General features: G+C 39.6%; 1 protein-coding gene and 1 long non-coding RNA gene across 13 annotated transcripts in view; one reads left to right on the top strand and one right to left on the bottom strand.

Moving 5' to 3' along the window:
* itgb8 (integrin, beta 8) overlaps nucleotides 1–19,797 on the bottom strand; it is a 145,042-nt gene that overhangs the window by 64,229 nt on the left and 61,016 nt on the right. The window lies entirely within an intron of this gene.
* Nucleotides 3,032–19,797, top strand: part of LOC138751510 (uncharacterized) — a 78,620-nt gene continuing 61,854 nt past the window's right edge. The window contains exon 1 of one of the 2 annotated variants that reach the window (XR_011350008.1): nucleotides 3,032–3,204. This is a non-coding gene — a long non-coding RNA (uncharacterized lncRNA). The remainder of the gene's footprint in view (nucleotides 3,205–19,797) is intronic. The other variant, XR_011350007.1, reaches the window with a different exon arrangement.

The following is a 19,797-nucleotide window of genomic DNA, read 5'->3' as shown; positions in this document are numbered from 1 at the left end:
TTAGTTGAACATAGGAACATAGAAATTAAGAGCAACAACATTCTACATGACCATTCAAATTTGCACTGACATACTTCACGATCATAATTGATCTTCTATTGATTGGCCCAAATGGAGGATGGGATGTTTTGTGAGAGGCTGCACTGATCATCTGGTGGATGCATTCACAGGTATCTTTAATCTCTGCCTTCAACAGGCCCTAGTCCCCACTAGCTTCATACCCCTGCTGAAAAAAGGTACAAGAATGAGCCTAAATAACTTGTGACCAGAGATTTTGATGTGCATCATCACAGAGTACTTTGAGAGACTGGCATAAACTCTTGCCTACCAGCCAACCTTCACTCACTTCAATTTGCCAAACAGATCCACATCCATTGCTATCTCCTAAACCCTCCACTTGGCTCTAGAGTACTTGGCTGCCAAGGACACCTATATTAGATTATGGTTCATAGATTACAGCTCTGTCTTCAATACATAGTTTCCTGCAAACCTATTCTCAAACTTGGGAATTTAGCCCTCAGTGTTCCCCCCCCCCCCCCCCCAACCCGCACTCCTCTCCGGGAACTGGATCCATGACATTTTGATTAATAGATCACCATCAATGAAGATGAGTATCAAGGTTTTATACACATAGTAATACATTAAAAATGTAACATGCAGTAGAGAGACCCATCAGAGACACTGAGTGTCCATGGATTCATCTTCAGTGTTGCGACAGCCTTTGCATTCAAACAGACTCCTGTTCAATTCATCAGCACCTGAGTTCCAGACCCAAATATCTGACATGGTCGGGTGTTGCCATCGAGGTATTGCAGATTCCATGGAGCATCGGACTGGCACAGGGCACCAGAAATGGGAGAACACCTCTCTGTTGAGAAGGGGGAAGAAAAGACCCTACATAATAGTGACTACAGCAGTGGACCAGCAAGGGGCACTGTGATTACAGGACCCTTACAGGCTGTGGGCGACATGTATGGTGGACCTGCAAAGGCTGCGGGTTGATGGAGACTGGCTCATGGGAACCAGGTATCGGAGTTGGGATCAGAGAGGGTCCTGAAGGCAAGAAGGGCTCCCGAAGGGTCTTGGGGGCTGCAGGCCTCTCGATAATGTCAGAGGTTTGGATCTAGAGCTCGGGCTGCTGATGGATCAAAAAGGAGTCTGTGCGGCTGCAGAGGGTGAGGGAGCACAGGAAGCAAATTCACAGACACTCAGTTTATCTAACCACATCTCCTCCATGATAACACTCAATATCAGCACACCCTACTATACTCCATCTACAACCACAACTAAATATCATTCCAACTCTAATTTCAAATTTGATGCCAACCCCACAGTAGAAGTTCGGATACCAAATATTGATGAGAAAAGGAAAGAGACTGAACATTTAGTAGAATGGTGCCAAAATAACTCAACATCAGTAAGATGAAGGTGATAATCACTGAATTCAGGAGTGGGGACAGAGTCTACTTAATCTAAAGAGTAGACAGTTCAAGTTTTTAGGGATAAATATCTCCAATGAACTGACTTAGGACAATAACATTGACATGGCATTCAAGTGTACTGACACTTCTTATTTTGTTTTAGAAGACAGGAAGTTCAGCATATCCTTCAATAACTTCTACAGATGCACCAGAAAAAATATACTTGCTGCAAGCATTACAGATGGGATGGGAGCTGCTCTGCCCAAGATCGGAAGAAGCTGTAGAAGGCAGTGAAATTTGCTCAGAACATACCTCAAATTTCCTGCCTTTCCATGTAAAGCCAGCCAATGTACTGTAGCACCCATCACATCCCAGATATCCTCTCTTACCCCTCCTCCTATTGGGAAGAAGGCTTAAGAGTGTGAAAGTATGTACAACTGGCTTAAAGACAGTTTCTTCCCCACAGTCATCTTGAATGAACCTGAATACAGTGTAATCATGCCATCCTTGCTTGGTCTTCCTTTACAATGTAATCCTACACTCTTTACACCACTGTATTAATGTCAGAGATGATCTGTTAGCCTGTTCACAGAAGAATGCTTCTCACTGAACAAGATATTTTGTGACAATAAACCTGAAGTTAAACTGTATTTAAGTACCATGTCCACATCCCTCAATTCTCTTAATGCCCAAAAATGTATCAATATTTGTTTTGAGTAAAATCTGACTGAACTTCCATAAACCTCAGTGATATAGAATTTCAATGGTTCCCCATCTTCTGAGTGAAGACATTTCTACTCATCTCAGCCCCAAAAGTCCATCCACTCTGATGACTGTGATCTCTGATGCTGGACTCCTTCACCAGAGGAAACCATTCATCTATCCTGTGGAGACCTGTGATGTTTGTAAGTTTCAATGAGATCACTCCTCAGTCTTCCAAATTCTGAAGAATACCATCCTAGGCCACTCATCCAGATGAGTCTCACAAAATCAGAGCGGAAGCAAAACATCCTCAATCTCCAAGGAGTGCCGAGCAGGAGACAATATAAATTAAGAAACTGACACAAAATTAAAGTATCATGCGATTTAATACAAAATGTCTCCAACCGACAAACTATGCACTTAAGTAATGTAATTGCTTGGATTTGACATAATCTATGGATTGCAGATGCTTCATGGTTATTAACACCAGCCAACAAATATCTAAAATATCAGGATGCCAGAAATATGATGAAAACCAGTAAATCACCATGGATCTAGTGCCAGTTGCTGTGAGACCATATGATGGAATGAGTGTCAGAAAATTCCTTGGTTTTGTGATGGCAAAATGGCCACCTACATTGTCATTGTAATCCATGAAAAATTGTAAGGTGCCAGAAGCATAAATACTAAGGGGAGTGGTGACCTTGCTCTTATCTGCCATTGCTGTTCAATTAGTTAAGTAGAATACTGATCTAGCTGCAGCCAGGATTAATGACATTGATGACACACCCACCAGATAGAATGATTTGATTACAGACTGATTTAATCAGCCTGAAACATTGTGTTCCTCTTGCAACACCAAATAGTTAGAGAACTTGAAGTTCCCGGTGGATTGGAAAATGGCAAATGTCATGCCACTATTCAAAACAGAATGTAAGCAAAAGTCAGAGAACTGTAGGATGGTTTGTTTCACATCTGTAATTGGGAAAATGCTTGAAGGTATCATTAAAGAAGAAATAGCGAGACATCTGGAGTGACATGGATCCATCAGGCAGACACAGCGTGGATACAGCAAAGGCAGGTCCTGCTTGATAAACTTACTGGAGTTCTTTGAGGATATAACAAGTGTGGTAGATAGAGATGAACATTGTTTACCTGGATCTCCAGAAGGCTTTCGATAAGGTGCTACATAGAAGACTTGTATATAAGATAAGGATCCATTGAGTTGGTGGGGGGGAAGGTAATGTATTAGCATGAATAGAGGATTGCTTAACCAAGAAGTGTGTGGAGATATAGGAATTGTGGCATTACAATCAGTGGTTGTAATCGGTGGTGAGCGAGGTACTGTAGGGGTTGGTGCTGGGCCCGCAACTTTTCATGATATTCATTAATGATCTGGAATAGAGGAAAGAGTGTAGTATATCTAAGTTTGCTGATGACATGAAATTGAGTGGAAAATTGTGCAGGGGTTATGGAGAATCTGCAGAGAGATATAGACAGGTTAAGTGAGTGGGCAAGGATCTAGCAGATGGATTTGTAAATGTGAGGTTATACACTTTGGAAAGAAAAATGGAAGATCAAATTATTATTTAAACGGCAAGCCATTGCAACATGTTACCATACAGACGGACTTGGAAATGCTGTGCATGAATCACAAAAGGTTGTTTTACAGGTGCAGCAGGTTATCAAGAAGGCAAGTGGAATGTTGGCCTTCATTGGTAGAAGGATTGAATTTAGGAGCAGGTGAGGGCGCATCTGGAGTACTGCATACAATTCTGGTCTCCTTACTTGAGGAAAGAGGTAATGGCTTTGGAGGCGGTTCACCAGGTTGATTCCAGAGATGAGAGGGTTAGCCTATGAGGAGTGATTGAGTCATCTGGCACAGTGTTCACTGGAATTTAGAATGAGAGGGGATCTTATAGAAACATATAAAATTATGAAAGGCATAGACAAGATATAGATTGGTAAGTTGTTTTCATCAGTAGGGCACATAGCCTCAAGATTCAGGGTAGTAGATTTTGGATGGCGATGAGGAGGAACTGCTTTTCACAGAGGATGGTGAATCTATGGAATTCGCTGCCCATTGAAGCAATGGAAGTTACCTAAGTAAATATATTTAAGACAAGTTTAGATAGATTTTTATATAGTAGAGGAATTAAGTGATAGGGGAAAAGCAGGTAGGTTGAGATGAACCTATCATCAGATCAGCCATCATCTCATTGAATGGCAGAGCAGGCTCGATGGATTGGATAACCGATTCCTGCTCCCAATTCTTATGTTTTTATGAAAGGATATTTTAAATTCAAGGGGAATCATTAACAAGAAGGAAAAAATGGATATTAAATGAATCAGGGAAATAAATGTCCAATAAATAATGACCTAGATTTATTGTTTTGTTATGTTGATTTAATTTTCTTTAAATGTGCTTCCTGTAACAGATTACATTGAGTTTCAATTAAGCTACGGTCATAGAGTTTAATGTATATGAAGCAGAAAGACTGCAGAAGCTGCTGATTGTAATCTCTCCATGATGATCTCAGAGTCTCTGAAGTGAGAAGTTCTCCTTTTCCAATGGATGTTGTAATTTGGTATCAATTCAAGGGAATCTCTGGCATTCAGCAGCTGGGACATTAGCCAGCCAGATGATCAGCCAATCATGTTAAATGATACTCGCAATGTAACTAGAAAGAAAATGTGATTTTTAATTTAATCTTTCAGCATTATTCATCTTGCTAAATAAGCAATACATCTGAAATGAAATTGAAACATTACATATGAAGCATACATTTATAGTCCCTACCATAACAATATTAGCAGAAAAAAAATCACAATAAATGTGTTTAAAATTAGTCTTTTAGGATCAAAAATATTGCTAAACAGTTACTATGGCTCAGCATGCCTTAAAAATTTGTATACTCAGGCACAATCTCGAGGAAAATTTGAATTCTCTCAGGTAAGGGTTATAAATCGCTGACCACGAATATGACATTACTGTTTCACAGGGAATTGACAGGAGATTGCTATTTTACAACAGCAAAAATTGAATTTAAATATTTCATCATTTGAAAAATTAACCTTAACTAATGGAAAATTCATCGTCCTTTAAATATTTATCAGCCTTAGATTGAATGATATGAGAAAATAAAACACAAATCTGCCATTTAGCTTTACTATTGACATTGAAAGCATTAATCAAAATTCTACCATAAAATTTTAAAATAATAGTTTTTGTCTACGAACTAGTGGTCCACTTATAAAAGCCAATTTCCTCATTTCTGTTCCTCATTATTGTTCTAAATCAGGTGATGGTGCCACAGCAAACTTTTGTTGCAAGCAATATTATGTGAATGGAGCTGATGTAATTTGGAAGCAAGAAAAACAATCCAATAAACCACATAAAATCATTTAACCGTGTGAGCTCATCAAAAAATAGCTATCAATGTAAGAAAATCTGAGGAATGATTCTTTTATTTCAAAGAGCTATTAGAAAATTGAGTTCAACGAGAAAGTCTGTTGAAGCTGTGAATGTAGTTCAAGACACAAGAGTCCTGGAGAAACTCAGCAGCATTTGGGCTGGAGCGCTTCATCAAGGTATGAGCAGAAAACAGGCAGGTGCATGAATTAAATGGTGTTGGGAGGGGCAATGGAGGAGAACAAGCCCACAGGCAAAAGGTCATTGGTGTATATTAGTGGAAAAGCATAAGAGACAAAAGCAAAGAATTGATAAAGGGAGGATATAGCTCTCTGGAGCTGGAGGAAAGGAGACAGGAGGGAAAGGGGGGAGAGCGAGAAGAGAGAGAGAGAGAGAGAGAGAAGGACCCAATTGAAACTGGAGAAGTCAATGTTAATGCCATCTGGTTGCAGAATGCCCACATGGAACAACAGGAGCTGCATCTCCAACCTGCAGGTAGCCTCAACTTGGCAGTGCATGAGGCCACGGACAGATACGTCAATGTGGAAATGATTAGACACCGGGAGGTTCCCGCTATTGCATCGGACAGAGCGAAGATGCTTAACAAAACAATCTCCCAGTCTGTGTCTGGTCCTCTGACATAGAGGAGGCCACAATGGGTACACTAGACCTTGTAGATGATCCTGCAGATTCACAAGTGAAGTGTTGCTTCCTGTGGAAGGCCTCTTTGGGGCACCAAATGGTAGTGAAGGAGGAGGTGTGGAGCTGTTCTGGTGACCACAGGGAGAAGATACCACGGGGACGACCGATGGAAAGGGATGAGTGGACAAGGGAGTCATGGAAGGAGTAGTCTGTGTCTGGTGGTGGGATCATGTTATAGGTGGTGGAAATTGTGGAAGATGATATGTGGGATCCAGAGGTTGGTGGCGTGAAGGTGAGGACAAGGGGAATCCTATCCTTGATGGGTCTAGATGTGAAGGGGACCAGGCTGGATGTACGGGAAATAGAGGAGAGCTAAACTGATGGCAGTAGAAGGGAAACAATGCTTTTTGAAAAAGGAGGTCATTGTGATCCAGACGACCATCGTTCTGCAAGAAAATGTAATGGATACAGGGAAGCTGGTAGAAAGGAATAAAATTCCTGTTGGAGACAAGGTGCAAAGAGCTCATCTCCTATGATGGAGACAAATAGATCAAGAAAGGAGACTGTGTTGCCAGAGATGGACCAAGTGAAATTAACTATTTGAACTGGATTTGAATTTCCATGATCTTCATTCCTCTCAATAGTAAGAAGTTTCCCTTTTAAACAGTTTTTGTAGTCCAGTATCAATTCAGCAAATTTTTTTTTAATGTCTTACAGCCAGGATAACAATGAACCAACTAGTTAACCATCTTACTTTGTCTGTCAAAGTTTTTGTGGGTGCTCCTGAACAACAGCTTGAAAATTTAAAGAAATGCTTTCTGCTCGATTGTGAGGAGCTACAATTCAGATTCAGATTTCAGATTCATTGCCATCACACACAGATAATGAATGCAATGCAGAGAATTATTAAAAAATCAATAAAGTGCACAACCTATAGTCCTTAAATGAGTCCCTGATTGAGTTTGTTGTTGTGTCTGATGGTGAGGGATAGCAGCTGTTCCTGCACCTGGTGGTGGGAGTCCTGTGGCACCTATACCTTTTACTCGATGGCAGCAGTGAGAACAGGGCATGTGCTGGGTGGTGTGGATCTTTGATGATTTCTCCTGCTCTGATAGCAGCATTCCCTGTAGATGTTCTTGATACTGGGGAGTGTTTTGCCTGTGATGTCCTGCTGTGTCCACTACCTTTTGCAGGGCTTAACACTTAGGAATGTTGGGATCCCCATGGCAGACCATGATGCAGCCAATCAGCACACTTTTGACTGCACAAATGTAGAAATTTGCCAGGGTTTCAGTGTCATACCAAACCTCCACAAACTCTTGAGCAAGTAGAGGTGCTGATGTGCTTTCTTCATGATGCCATTAGTGTGCTCAGTCCAGGAAAGATCCTCCAAGATGGTGACTCCCAAGAACTTAAATGTGCTCACCCTCTCCACCTCTTATTCCCCAATGATCACTGGATTGTATACCTCTGCCTTTCAATTGCCAAATATGATGCAGATTCTACTCTAAGCTTTGAGCTTGACATAAAATGTTGAAGACAAATACATATAGTTTCTAACTGCCATCACAAAGGGGCCCAAATGTTTAGGGTTGATTTAAGCCTCATCTCCCAATATCAGACCTCAGGCTACTAATCCAGATGGGAGCAAAGTTTCTGTCTCTTTCATACGCATTCCCACTGACCTATCTATTTAAATTATGGGAGAAGTTGTGGCAAATGACTAACACTCAGCCCAGCTGTACTAGTGCTCTTACATAAGTTTCAGCCTTTCTTAATTCTTCCATTTCACAATGCAAAGTTTCAAGGCAGCTACCATCATCCTGGTATCAAAGACAGTGACACTAAGAGGCCATGCTTCATGAATCTGGTGATGGAACACATCAAAGCAGACCTCACAGAGATGCTGGACCTATTTCAATTCACCGACAAATGGAACAGTTCCACTGACAATGCTTTAGCCTTGTCACTTCACTCCTTCCTGACCCACCTAGAGAACAATGCTTTATAGGCATTGACTTTTGCTCGGTATTTAATGCAATGATATCCCAGAGGATGGTGGAAAAGCTGTCCTCACTGTGACTCTTTCTGTATCTGGATTCTGGACTTCCTAATTGAAAGACCACAGTCAGTCCAGATTGGAATCAGAACGCTGAGCACCATCATGCTGATACTAGTGCATCTCAGGCCTGTATGCTCAGTCCACTCCTTTTCATGCTTCTGACTCACAACTACAATGCTAGATCCAAATCCAACAGAGTCATCAAGTTTGCAGATGACATGACAGTAGATGGCCTCATCAGCCACAACAATGAGTCACAATACAGAGGAGAGGTGGGAAACTATGCGAAAATAACAACCTGAGTCTAAATGAGGACAAGACAAAGGAGATGATTGTGGACTTCAGGAGGACTAAGGACGAGTGGAGACCATCAAGTTCCTTGGAGTCTACTTAAGAAGTGACCTATCCTGGAACACCACATCTCCTCACATCAAGAAAGAACAACAGTGAGTGCATTTCATTAAGAGGCTCAGGTGGGCAAGGCGACTGGCTACCATTCTGTCAACTTTCCACAGGAGCTCTATCAAGAGCATCCTGGCTGGCTGCATCACAGTGTGCGACGTTTGCTGTTGAGCATCGGATTGGAGGTCAATCCACACCATAAAAGTGGCAGAGAAAATCACTGGGGTCTCCTTTCCCATTCCCACCCACCCCCACCTCATGAATATGATTTATTCGAATGTTGTTTAAAGAGGGCTTGCAAAATCAATGAGGACCCCTACCCACCAGCATTTTCCAGCTACTCCTGTCAGGACAGAGATGCAGAAGTATGAGAGCTAAAACCACAATATCTTCTCATGGGCAGTGATACTGCTGAATGACTGTTGAAGTAACTCCCCGTGCATTACTATTTATTAATCATATTTATTTAAATATGTATTGTGCATCTGTATCATTTGTCTGTATGTCCATTATGTTTGTTTTGCACTGTGAATAGGAGAACAGTGTTTTGTCAGGTTATATTAATTACACTTGGATGATAAATAAACTGAAACAAATTTCCAACTAATAGTTCTTAATTTGAACATATTGAGACTAGCAAAACTTGGCTATGGATAGCTTCTGTGGCTTTAGTTCATATTTGATTAACTTTGAATTTTACTCTCATTAACACAAGCATAGATCATGCATGGGGAAAGAACTGTGTATATGATAGCAGAAAATTACCATTTTCTTTTGTGCAAAGCTGCAGCTCCATGTACATTTCTGAATTATGACTACTGTATAAGTTATCTATTCTCACCACAAGGGGGAAGTCACAGCTCAAATGAGAAGAGCAAAAACAAACAGTGAATTTAAGTATGGATTCATTATAACAGTAACGTTAATTTTAAGAACTTGTGTATTTTAGAAGGAATTTTGCCTGTTAGTAATGAAGAATGGGAATTTGGGCAGGTCAACTTTCCATTCAATAAAAAAATCCCCAAAGTGCTTTGATAAGTCAACAGATGAGTATTAGTTCTCCACATTATCACTCTGAAGAAAATAATTCAAAGTATATAATAAACTAAGGACAATATTGTCAGCCAAATTTTCATTGAAAAATATAATCATGTGAATAAATGCATGCAATCAGCAAAAGCAATTAAAGTCACAGCTTGCAAAATAGTGCATGAAGCCAATGCAAAAATAAATGCTGGAGGGGACTATTACTATATGAAAGGGAGCAAGAAATCTGATCAGTGTTCAGCAGGGTGTGATTACCAAATATATATTTGAAAATTAAAATAACTTGTCCTGATTGAGACCTTTCAAACCAACTATCTCAGCTTTCAATACAACCAGTTAACATGGAATATGCTGGAAACACTCAGAAGATCAGATGGTATCTGTACAGGGACAAACAGTTCATGTTTTAGCTCTGGGGTCATTCATCTCTCCAATTCCAATGAAGGGTCCTGGATCTGAAGCATTAACTGCTTGGCTTTCCACAAAAGATTACTGGCCTGTTAAAGGTTTTTAATATTTTCTATTTTTGTTTCAAACTCCAGCTGTTGCAGTGTTGATTTTCATTTTCAATTTAAAATATTAGCAGTCAGCAATGGGTAATTGCATGGCTGGTAAGGTACCTGGGTATTTTTAACTTCTGCAGATCTTGTTTAGGTTGGCAGATGTTCAACATCACGAAAAAGGCAGCAAGTTAAAGCTGTCTAGAAAAGCATGAACCTGGTGCAATCCATAGGCCCTCTCTTCCTTCACCTTACAAGAATACACTTGATGTTCAGTTCACATCAATTATGTAGATGTAAGTTACACTGCTACAGAAAGCCAGAATATGCCCAGCCAATGGAATTCCTCTAAGAAATTTTCACAGCCAGTATCACCACTTTCCGGCATAGATGGGTGTCAAATTTGTCAAGATCATTAAAAAAAAATCCAAATTATTACTGGATATTTAATCTATTAAAAGGTTTTTAAAAATCTCTGAAAAGCAAAACCACTCTAACAATTAAAACATTTAAATAAACTAGAAAAGTACAAATTAACTGAAATGTACCTTTGCCCCTCGTGGCTTTTCCATTGAAATGAATGACGACCTCATTCTATTGCCACTTGCATTTAAAGTTCATTGCCACTTGTACTGGAAAAGGTGGAGCTGCTTCCTTGAACCATCCTAGTTGTTGTGGTTAACAAGTTGCATAGAAATATTTTGCAAGGAATCACTGTTGTTTTAGCCATGGCGATAGACATTTTCTCTTTTATTCGTCTTTTATGATATAGGCAACACTAGCAAAGCCCTTCTCCAATTGTCACATGATATCCAACAATTGACCTGGCCTTTGGTCAGTTTTCTTTTACAGTACAACTCTGATAATCCATCGTTCTCATGAATTGGTGTTGCCAGCCTGGCAGAGATCCCATACAATTGGATTTTATTACTGTTGGTGTGAATATTTTAATATGAGATTTCACATCCAAAGTACAGAGTACCGATGGATAGATGTTAAAATTCTCAAAGATACACTACACTTAAAATCACCAATGCCTGAAGAGGGCGCACAAAATCAGTGAACCGGTGTGGACTGGCCTGTTTCCGCTCCGTAAATGGTTATATGGTTGCCACATCAGATTTATTTCACTATTTATATAAAAAAATATGCTATGCCATCAGAAAAAAAATTCCAGTAAACACATTTGGTTGAGAAGAAATGAGAGACATTGCTCTGAAAATATAGCCGGAAAAGTTTTAGTTTGTTAACAAACTGAAACATACAAGTTCTCTGTATCATGGACCACAATGCAGAGCCCCAGCTCCCGCCACATGCCTGGCCCACACTCCCAGTAACGCTCAGATTCATGTAATTAGGACTAGGTGAATGAGTTGAGTGCTGGATAATTTAAATTTTACTGAAAACGGCTAGTCTAATTAAACTTCTGGGTAATGATACCATCAGAAACATTGATGCTGTGGGATTCAATGCCAGCAGTTTGATGAATGTCAGTAAGTTGTTCAAACCATTAATTCTTGGAGACAGTCATTTCCTAGTTAACCGTGTGCAGAATATTTTATTGATACTTTTAACTAAAAGCTAAATGCTAAGTTTAAGTTTATTTTTCATATAATGCCTTGTACAGTGAGAAGGTTGCTTTTTATAGATAAGAGGTTATCTATATAAAGAGCACAATTACAGAATGTGGGATTGCAATGAACAAAAAGATCAACGAACACTGTTGTGGGGTTCATTCAAGAGCCTGTGAGGACGAAACTGTTTTTGATATGTTGGTACATGCTTTCACCCACTTAATTCTTCTCTCCAAAGGGAGGAAGACAAAGCAGAATGTGTCCAGAGTGTGATGGGTCTTTCAGTTGTTGGCTGCCTTTCCCAAGCAGTGGGAAATGTAGGTGGAGTTGATTGAGTGGAGGAAAGTGTGCTATGTTCTGAGCTGCATTCACTACCATGCTGCGATGCATCCAGCAAGGTTACCTTTGATGGCACACTTGCGGAAGTTGTGGAGGGCCAAGGAAAACGTGCAGAACTACTTTAGTCTGCTTAGAAAGTAAGTATTGGTGCACTTCCTTGACTGTCAGGTTATTGGGTTTGTCCCAGTTCAGCTCATTGGAGATAGTTATCCCCAAGAACTTTAAGCTATCTATTCTTTTGATATTAGTACCATTGACATGGACATGGGTGTGGACTCCATCCCATCTCGTGAAATCAAAATCATCTCCTTTGGGGAGTATGGTTGGTGTAGAGGTTAGTGCAACATCTTTACAGTGCCAGCGATCAGGACTAGAGTTCAAATCCCATGCTGCCCATACTTTCTTCCCCTGTCTGTGTGGGTTCTCCCCAGGGACTCTGGTTTCTTTCCACTGTTCGAAATTGGGCAGCATGGACTTGTGGGCTCAAATGGCCTGATACCATGCTGTATGTCTAATTTTTTTTTAATTACAAATCTTATTATCATTGAAAAGTTGTTATCTTAGCACCACCCCTTTCTTGTATTCGTCTCATTCTTATGTGATACCTAACTTACTACTGTGGTGTCGTTGGCAAATTTGAAGAGGAAGCTGGTATGGTATTTCAGAATCAGAATTTATTGTCATGAATATGTCACAAAATTTGTTTTGCAGCAACATTATAAGTGCAAATATTGCTATAAACTACATTTTAAAAAATAAATTAATTAGTGCAAAAGCTGTACAGGAGGGAGTAGAATAGGGTACTGAGTGCTGGTGTTGACTGTGATTGGCCAGATATGGTTACCCATCTTCACTTATTGCGGTCTGCTAGACAGGAAGTCAAGGGGTGGGGCGGGGGGTGCTCGGAGGTCTATATCTTTTATATTGAAAGTAGAGTAGTAGCCTATGGAGAGTAGTGTAACATTGATATCCTTGTTTTCCAGGGCTGAGTGGAGAACTAGGGTGATTGTATTTGCCGTGGATCTGTTTAGATATTTGGAAAACTGAAGTGGGGCAAGGCTGGCTGGTAGGCAAGAGTTGATGTGAGCCATGACCTCCCTTTCAAAGCACTTCATGGTGGTGGATGTAAAAGCACTGAGTGGTCATCATTTAGGTTCATTATTGTGCTGTTCTTCGGTACTGGTATGATGGTGACCTCCTTGATGTAAGTCAGAATGTTGGACTTTTGGTGGAAGAGATTAAAGATTTCTGCCAGTTGATCTGTGCAGGCTCCATTTCAGCCATTCGCTTCCCACAGATTCACCCACCGTAAAGCTACCTTAACTTCAGCTGCAATGACCATGGGTGCAGAGTTGATGTGGCTATTGGCTCCCTGTTGTACATGAGCATAGGACACATTTCATTCATCGGGGAGTGTTGTGTGGTTGTATGCTGTGCCTCTTAGCTTTGCTTTAAATGTCCTGGTCTTGCTGTAGATGGATAAGGAATGGTTATTTGGCTTAGAGCCTTCAAACTTTGCTAATATACTAATATTGACGTCTCATGACTCTTGCCTTCAATGTCAGTTCCAAAGTTTACACAGTCCTCAATGGTGAAGCATTGAGGACCTTGAACAATGTTGTCACAGGCAACATAATAAACTAATCCATGCCAACAAATTATCTGAAAAAAAACTGACAACTGTCTAAAGATTGCCAGCGTCAAATCATTCAAGTACTTAAATGTTTCATTAGCAAGATGAACAATTGATGAACCCAGGGCATGGTTTATTGGACTGGGCCTATTACAGCTGTAACAGAAAGGTGACTGAGAGAGGGGCAGGACTGGGAACTCGTCATTCCAGGGTGAAGATGCTTCAAGGCAGAGATGGGGTTACAGAGGTTGGGGTATTAAGTTTTTGATTTGGGAGAACATTATGGAAATACTGAGAGAGGATATTCTTGGAATATCAGCAAGGTCATCCATGTGTGGAGCCTTAGGAGATGGGTGAGATTCTATACAAGTATTTCTCATCTGTATTTACTGTGAAGACAAGGAGGTTGGGAAACTTCTGACCAACAAACTCAATGAGAATAAATGTGTAAGGAGTATAGCTGATGGCTATGTTGTGAATCACCACTGGCAATCAAAGATGAAATACTTCCCCTTTTCCAACCTGGATTTGTCATCAAGGAATACAGAACTGAGCAATTTCTTTGGACAGCAATAGCACCACAGCTTCTTGCAAATAATCCCCATCACCCTGGTCACTGTTATCTTTGAGAAGGTACTGAAGCCTAAATCCAGGACCTTTAGGTTCGAGAGCATTTTCTTTCCAACAGCTACACCACAAAAAGGATTATTGACACTGTTGTGACACCATTTTTTTCTCGTTCTCTGGTAAATGTGAATATTTATTATCTACCTTTTGAATTTATAATCTCTTTTTAATGTAACATATAGGATTGTAGTTTTATTTTACAAAAGTACCTCTTTGTTACAGCAAGTAAGAATTTCAGTACACTGTACAATTTATATGAAATTAATGTTTTCATTAAATTTCCACTGTTTGTAAATTCTGTTTCATCTATACCTTAAGATTTTGCTTATAATTTGTGCAGCCATTGCAATTAATAATAATGATTCAAATGGTAATAAAGCAAATTTTGAAATTGGTGGTAACATAGATTAATATGAACAAGCAGGCAGCAACTACAATTTATAGTTTAATAATCCAAGACAAAGAGTGAATTTTCTATAACTTTGCCTCATTGAGTTGTCAGCTCCAACAAGGGAGATCAAATCTCAGAAATTTCAGACTCCCACCAGACCAAAATTTGAACCCGACCCATTAAAGGTGGTCCATAAATGGGAGTTATTGCTCTCGCTGTTACAGGAGCCTGCAGCCCATGAGGTTACAGGATCAACTAGATGAGAAAGTTCCCAGATCTGCCTACCAAACCACTGTTTTATCAAACCTTGACAAAACGCATTAAACACAGGTGTAACCTTAAATACACACTCAATGAATTGTTAAAAAAAACATAAAAACACCTGTGAATAATTATTTTCAATACTTTTTCTAGAGATACGAGTCACTGAAGAGGTTCTGTTTGGCATTGTTGCTTTTGTAAAGTCCATGTCAGTATTATAGTAATGTTTCAAACAAATATTCTTTCTTTTCCCCACTGATCACTCCTGCACAGCTGTATTGCAACAAGATTTAATGTACAATGGTATTTGTTAAAATTTAACTGCTATCTTATTCTCTCTACTTTTAATTTAAGCAAGTAATAAAGCAATGTCTGGAATTCATTGTTATTTGTTATTTCAACAGTTACAATTGACTTTATGTGCTTGAAATTCCATGGGATCACAGATATACTATAATTGAATTAAACAGATGACTCCAATTCAATGCAACAGAATTACAGTGCAAGAAATTAATAAAGATAATTTTCATTAAAAATATGACATGTGGAATTTAAAACAGAAAGAAACAAAAAAAATAAGCATAGAATAAATTTTGTTAAAGTTGTTGTTGAATGCTTACTCCTGACACAATATAGGTTTGGACAGAGACTCTCATATTTTGTCTCGTATGCTGGTTCCTGCCAACTAATCTTCCTACTCTCCTTCCACAAAATGTATTGAAGTAAAGGAAACCTCTTTGATACTCGTTTCCTTGCAGTTTTGTGTGTTTTCAATACTGTTTGTAAAGTATTGTTTTAAAAACTTTCTTCACTTTTGTACACTCACAGAAAGCTGTTCAGTGCAAATTTTATGTGAATAAAACTTTGGAAATTTGTACACAGCTTTTCTTTAAAAACTGTAAAAGTTGACCAAATCCATTTTGTTTAGGGATTTTTACATTGGGCTAAACTAAATCCTTCTAATATATTCTGGGGAAACTATGTGCAACAGGCAACAGGCCCTGCCTTCAGCTGGAAGCAAGTCAAGGTCCAGAGCACTAAATGCTCATCAAAGTTCGAATTTTGGAAGAGGCTTATACCTTCAAAAACTTGGTTAATTAAATAAATAACACAAATCAATTTTAAGACAAAGTCATTGCCACAGTGTAGAAAAGGTGTTTAAGATCATTAACAGATCAGAAAATTTGGACAAAGTGTCAAATTCACTGATATTCATTTGTATATTTCGCCCCAAACACTAAGTCCCATCTTTGCCTTAAACCTACTCCAGCAGTTCTCTCTACAGACCAAGTCACTGTTCATTAATACCCATCTCTTGAAACTATGCAGTTTTATAGTCTTCATCTGTCCAGCATGACAGAGGTTTGCTTCATCTTTATATAACAGAATATTTTTCTTTACTAACTTCAAAAAAAATTCTATTCACTTGATTGTTCAACATATGCATCTTTTCTCCCCCTCCTTGCAAGGCAAGGTCAGACAGAATACCAGGGAGAGATAGAACTCTATTTCTCAAGATGCAATCTGGCAACAGAATTCATTCACATCAGGCAATGTGGACATAGAGTCAACAGTGCATGATAGTCACATACAAGTTATTACCTTTACAGTTCTAATTCAAATCTTCAATCTCCCAACCATCATACAAGCACCTGAAAGACGTGATACAGATCATTCTTAAATCACAGTATTATGGTCCCTGACTCATATGATAGTTTGTTTATTGACCAGATTTTCAAGTGGTGGCTCACACATCATAAGTGAGGAAAAACAGATGGTAGAGGTGGTCAGCAATTCTTGCTAGTGGGCAAAGACAGCTAAAGCTCCACACAGAGGCTGCATACTTGGGGGCACCAATTAGGGCTGCAGCAAACATCATGCAATACACTGGTAAATATCCTTGCTGCAGTGGATAGTCCCACAGAGGGTGCAGAAAGCCTTCTTGAGCACGAATGACATGATATCACAGATCTTTCTGATGATGTCTTCATCCATCAAAAGAGTTGACATATGCATGAAACATATGACAGCCAAAGGAGTGCATACAAGTCTTTACTGAACGTTTGCAAGCTAAGAATGCCACTTTGAGAAACAAATCTGAAACCCGAGTTTTGGCCATTTACACCAAGACCCAATGCAAAGCATGTAGCAGTTAACAAGTGGAGGAGAGCCAATGATACCATAGAACATAGAATGATACAGCACAGTACAGGCCCTTTGGCCCACAATGTTGCACCAACCTATATAAACCTACTGTACCACAGACTAACCTGTCCCTTGCACTGGTGACACTGGAGAGTGCAGCAGGACACTCCAATTTTTTTTTTAATTAGCTGTCTAAGCAATTTCTTTCTCACTTGAAACCAAAGGGTATGCATCAGAGTGAAACTTAGATTAGATGCACAAGTAAATGCATAAGGACAATTTGCACAATTTTAACTAATTAATTTTCTGTTATAGTTTAATGTACATATTTATTTCTAAAATAACTTGCCTTGCACTTTTTTTTACTCACTATGGATTCTGATACAAATTAATACTGAGCAGAATGGTGGCTGTGAAATGAGTGAAAACACCAAGATGCTAGAGGAATTCAGCTGGTCTTTTCAATATCCATAGGTGACAAAGATATATTGCCGAGATTGTTATGTTTGTTCCTTGAGGAACAACAACCTTGTGTGGTTTTAATGTTTAACCAATTTTATTTTTTGAGCTGCTTGAATCAACAATTCACTGAACTTCTGTCGCGATCTACTTTTATGTTCCTGCGCCAATAACACACATTGACTACTGGGAAATGTAGTTCTTTATTATACATGCATAATAATACATCTTTCCCCTTTGTAAAAACATTAAATAAAAACCATAAACACAATACTATATCTACATAGCAAGGATATCTATATTTTGTGGCCAGTCTCTTTCCACTCAGCAGCTATCAAACAGTCTCTGAAGTGGTTCAACAGGCCTTTTTGGTCGCGTATGTGTTTCTGGTGTATTGCTTGCAATTGCTGCATAATATTTGTGTTTTTCTGTGAACTCTGAACAACATGTTCTTTTTCTACATGCGCTGTCCCCTTTTGTGTACTGACAGGTGATTGGCCATGACCATGGGTTGGAGCTTGAGGTTGTAGATCCATGCGGTTCCTTCTCTGAGGTGTCCCTTCCTCCGCCTGGATCTGGTAGGAATGTGGATCTATTTCCTCTTGCACATATTCTTCCATGGACCATGTGCCAGAATTGTGATCTTGGATTTGCACTTAACTCCAAGCTTCAGGACTGGGAGGCTTTTCACAGTCTTGATATGATACTGTGTCTGTTTCATTTTCTCTTCCACTTTAGCCTGTTTGACCTTATGTTGCTCCTTTAGGCATCAACAGACTTTCATCCATTTAGGCAGGAGAAAGACCATTATGTAGTGGTGCACTTCTGTGAATCATGAGAATTCTGTGGAAATGCTCTTGTCCATCATCCACTTTCTTCAAGAGGCTCTTCACCACTTTGACAGAACTCTTTTCTAGGCCATTAGACTTTGTGTCATGTGGGTTAGAAGTTATATGACAAAACCCCCAAGTATTGTCAAAGGACTCAGATTCACTGCTCGAAAACTATGGACCACTGACTGATGCTACATCACAAGGAACTCCATGCCTCAAACACATTTTTCATGAAAGCGATATTTCCTTTGCTGGATGTTGACTGCAGTGTTGCTGTCTCTGGGTAATTGGAAAAATTGTTAGTTACAACTATATGACTCTTCCCATTACAGTCAAACAAATCTACTCCAACTTTGAAGTACGACCTCTCTGGTACAGGGTGTGGTGTTAGCGGTTTGCTGGCTGCTTTGGCCTATAGGTGAGGCATATTTTTCATGAAGCAGTGGTCTGGCTTATGTCTTGGTTCATTCTTGGCCAGTACATCACCTCTTGAACTCTACATTTGCATTTTCCCTCACCAAGATGTCCTTCGTGTATTTTCTGGAACATTTCCTTGAGCAGCGACACTGGAATCACAAACCTGTTCCCTTTGAAGAACATATATTTTGGAACTGACAGTTCATCTCTGCATGCCCAATAATCCCGAATATCTATTGGACAGTCATTCTTAGCTACTGGCCATCCTTTCTGCATTGTTTCTTTCAGCTCTTTCATTGTTTCATCTGTCTTTCCTGATCTGTTCTGTTTTATTGCATTATACAGGAAATGAGGTGATAATCATGTCAACATTAACCTCTTGGTCGCTCTTTCCTTTCTTGTCAACTGCTCGAAACAGTGCATCAGCTGCAAACGTATTTTCCTGGCATGTCAGTCATTTTCACATCATATTTCTTATAAACATACGTTGTACTCTCATGGGAGAGTCATTTAGTGGATTGGACATAATTGAGACCAATGGTTTATGGTCTGTCTCCACTTCACGAGCTTGTCCATAAATGTATTGATGGAACCTTTTGCATGAATAAGTGCTGGCAAGAAGCTCTTTCTCTATCTGTGCTTAGATGGCTTCTGCACTTGTTAAAGCCCTTGATGCATAGGCCACAGGTTGCCATGTGTCCTCATCTCGGGATGCATCAGCTGAGATCCTGGTGTGCCTATCCGGATCATAAAATTTTAATACAGGTTCTTCTGTTAGGACTTTTTTTTTTGAGTACCTGGAAGTAATCTTCTTCCTCATGCAACCAGATCCACTCATTTTTCTGCTCAAAGAGTGACCCAAGTGGTGTTGACAGACAAGGGATTAACTTAGCCAGGTAAGTCTCCATCCCCAAGAAATGTCTCACTGTC

This window comes from Narcine bancroftii, chromosome 1 (genome assembly GCF_036971445.1).
Source record: "Narcine bancroftii isolate sNarBan1 chromosome 1, sNarBan1.hap1, whole genome shotgun sequence".
Classification (NCBI taxonomy): domain Eukaryota; kingdom Metazoa; phylum Chordata; class Chondrichthyes; order Torpediniformes; family Narcinidae; genus Narcine; species Narcine bancroftii.
Note: the sequence above shows the minus strand (reverse complement) of the source record. Positions and strands in the feature narration are given on the sequence as shown.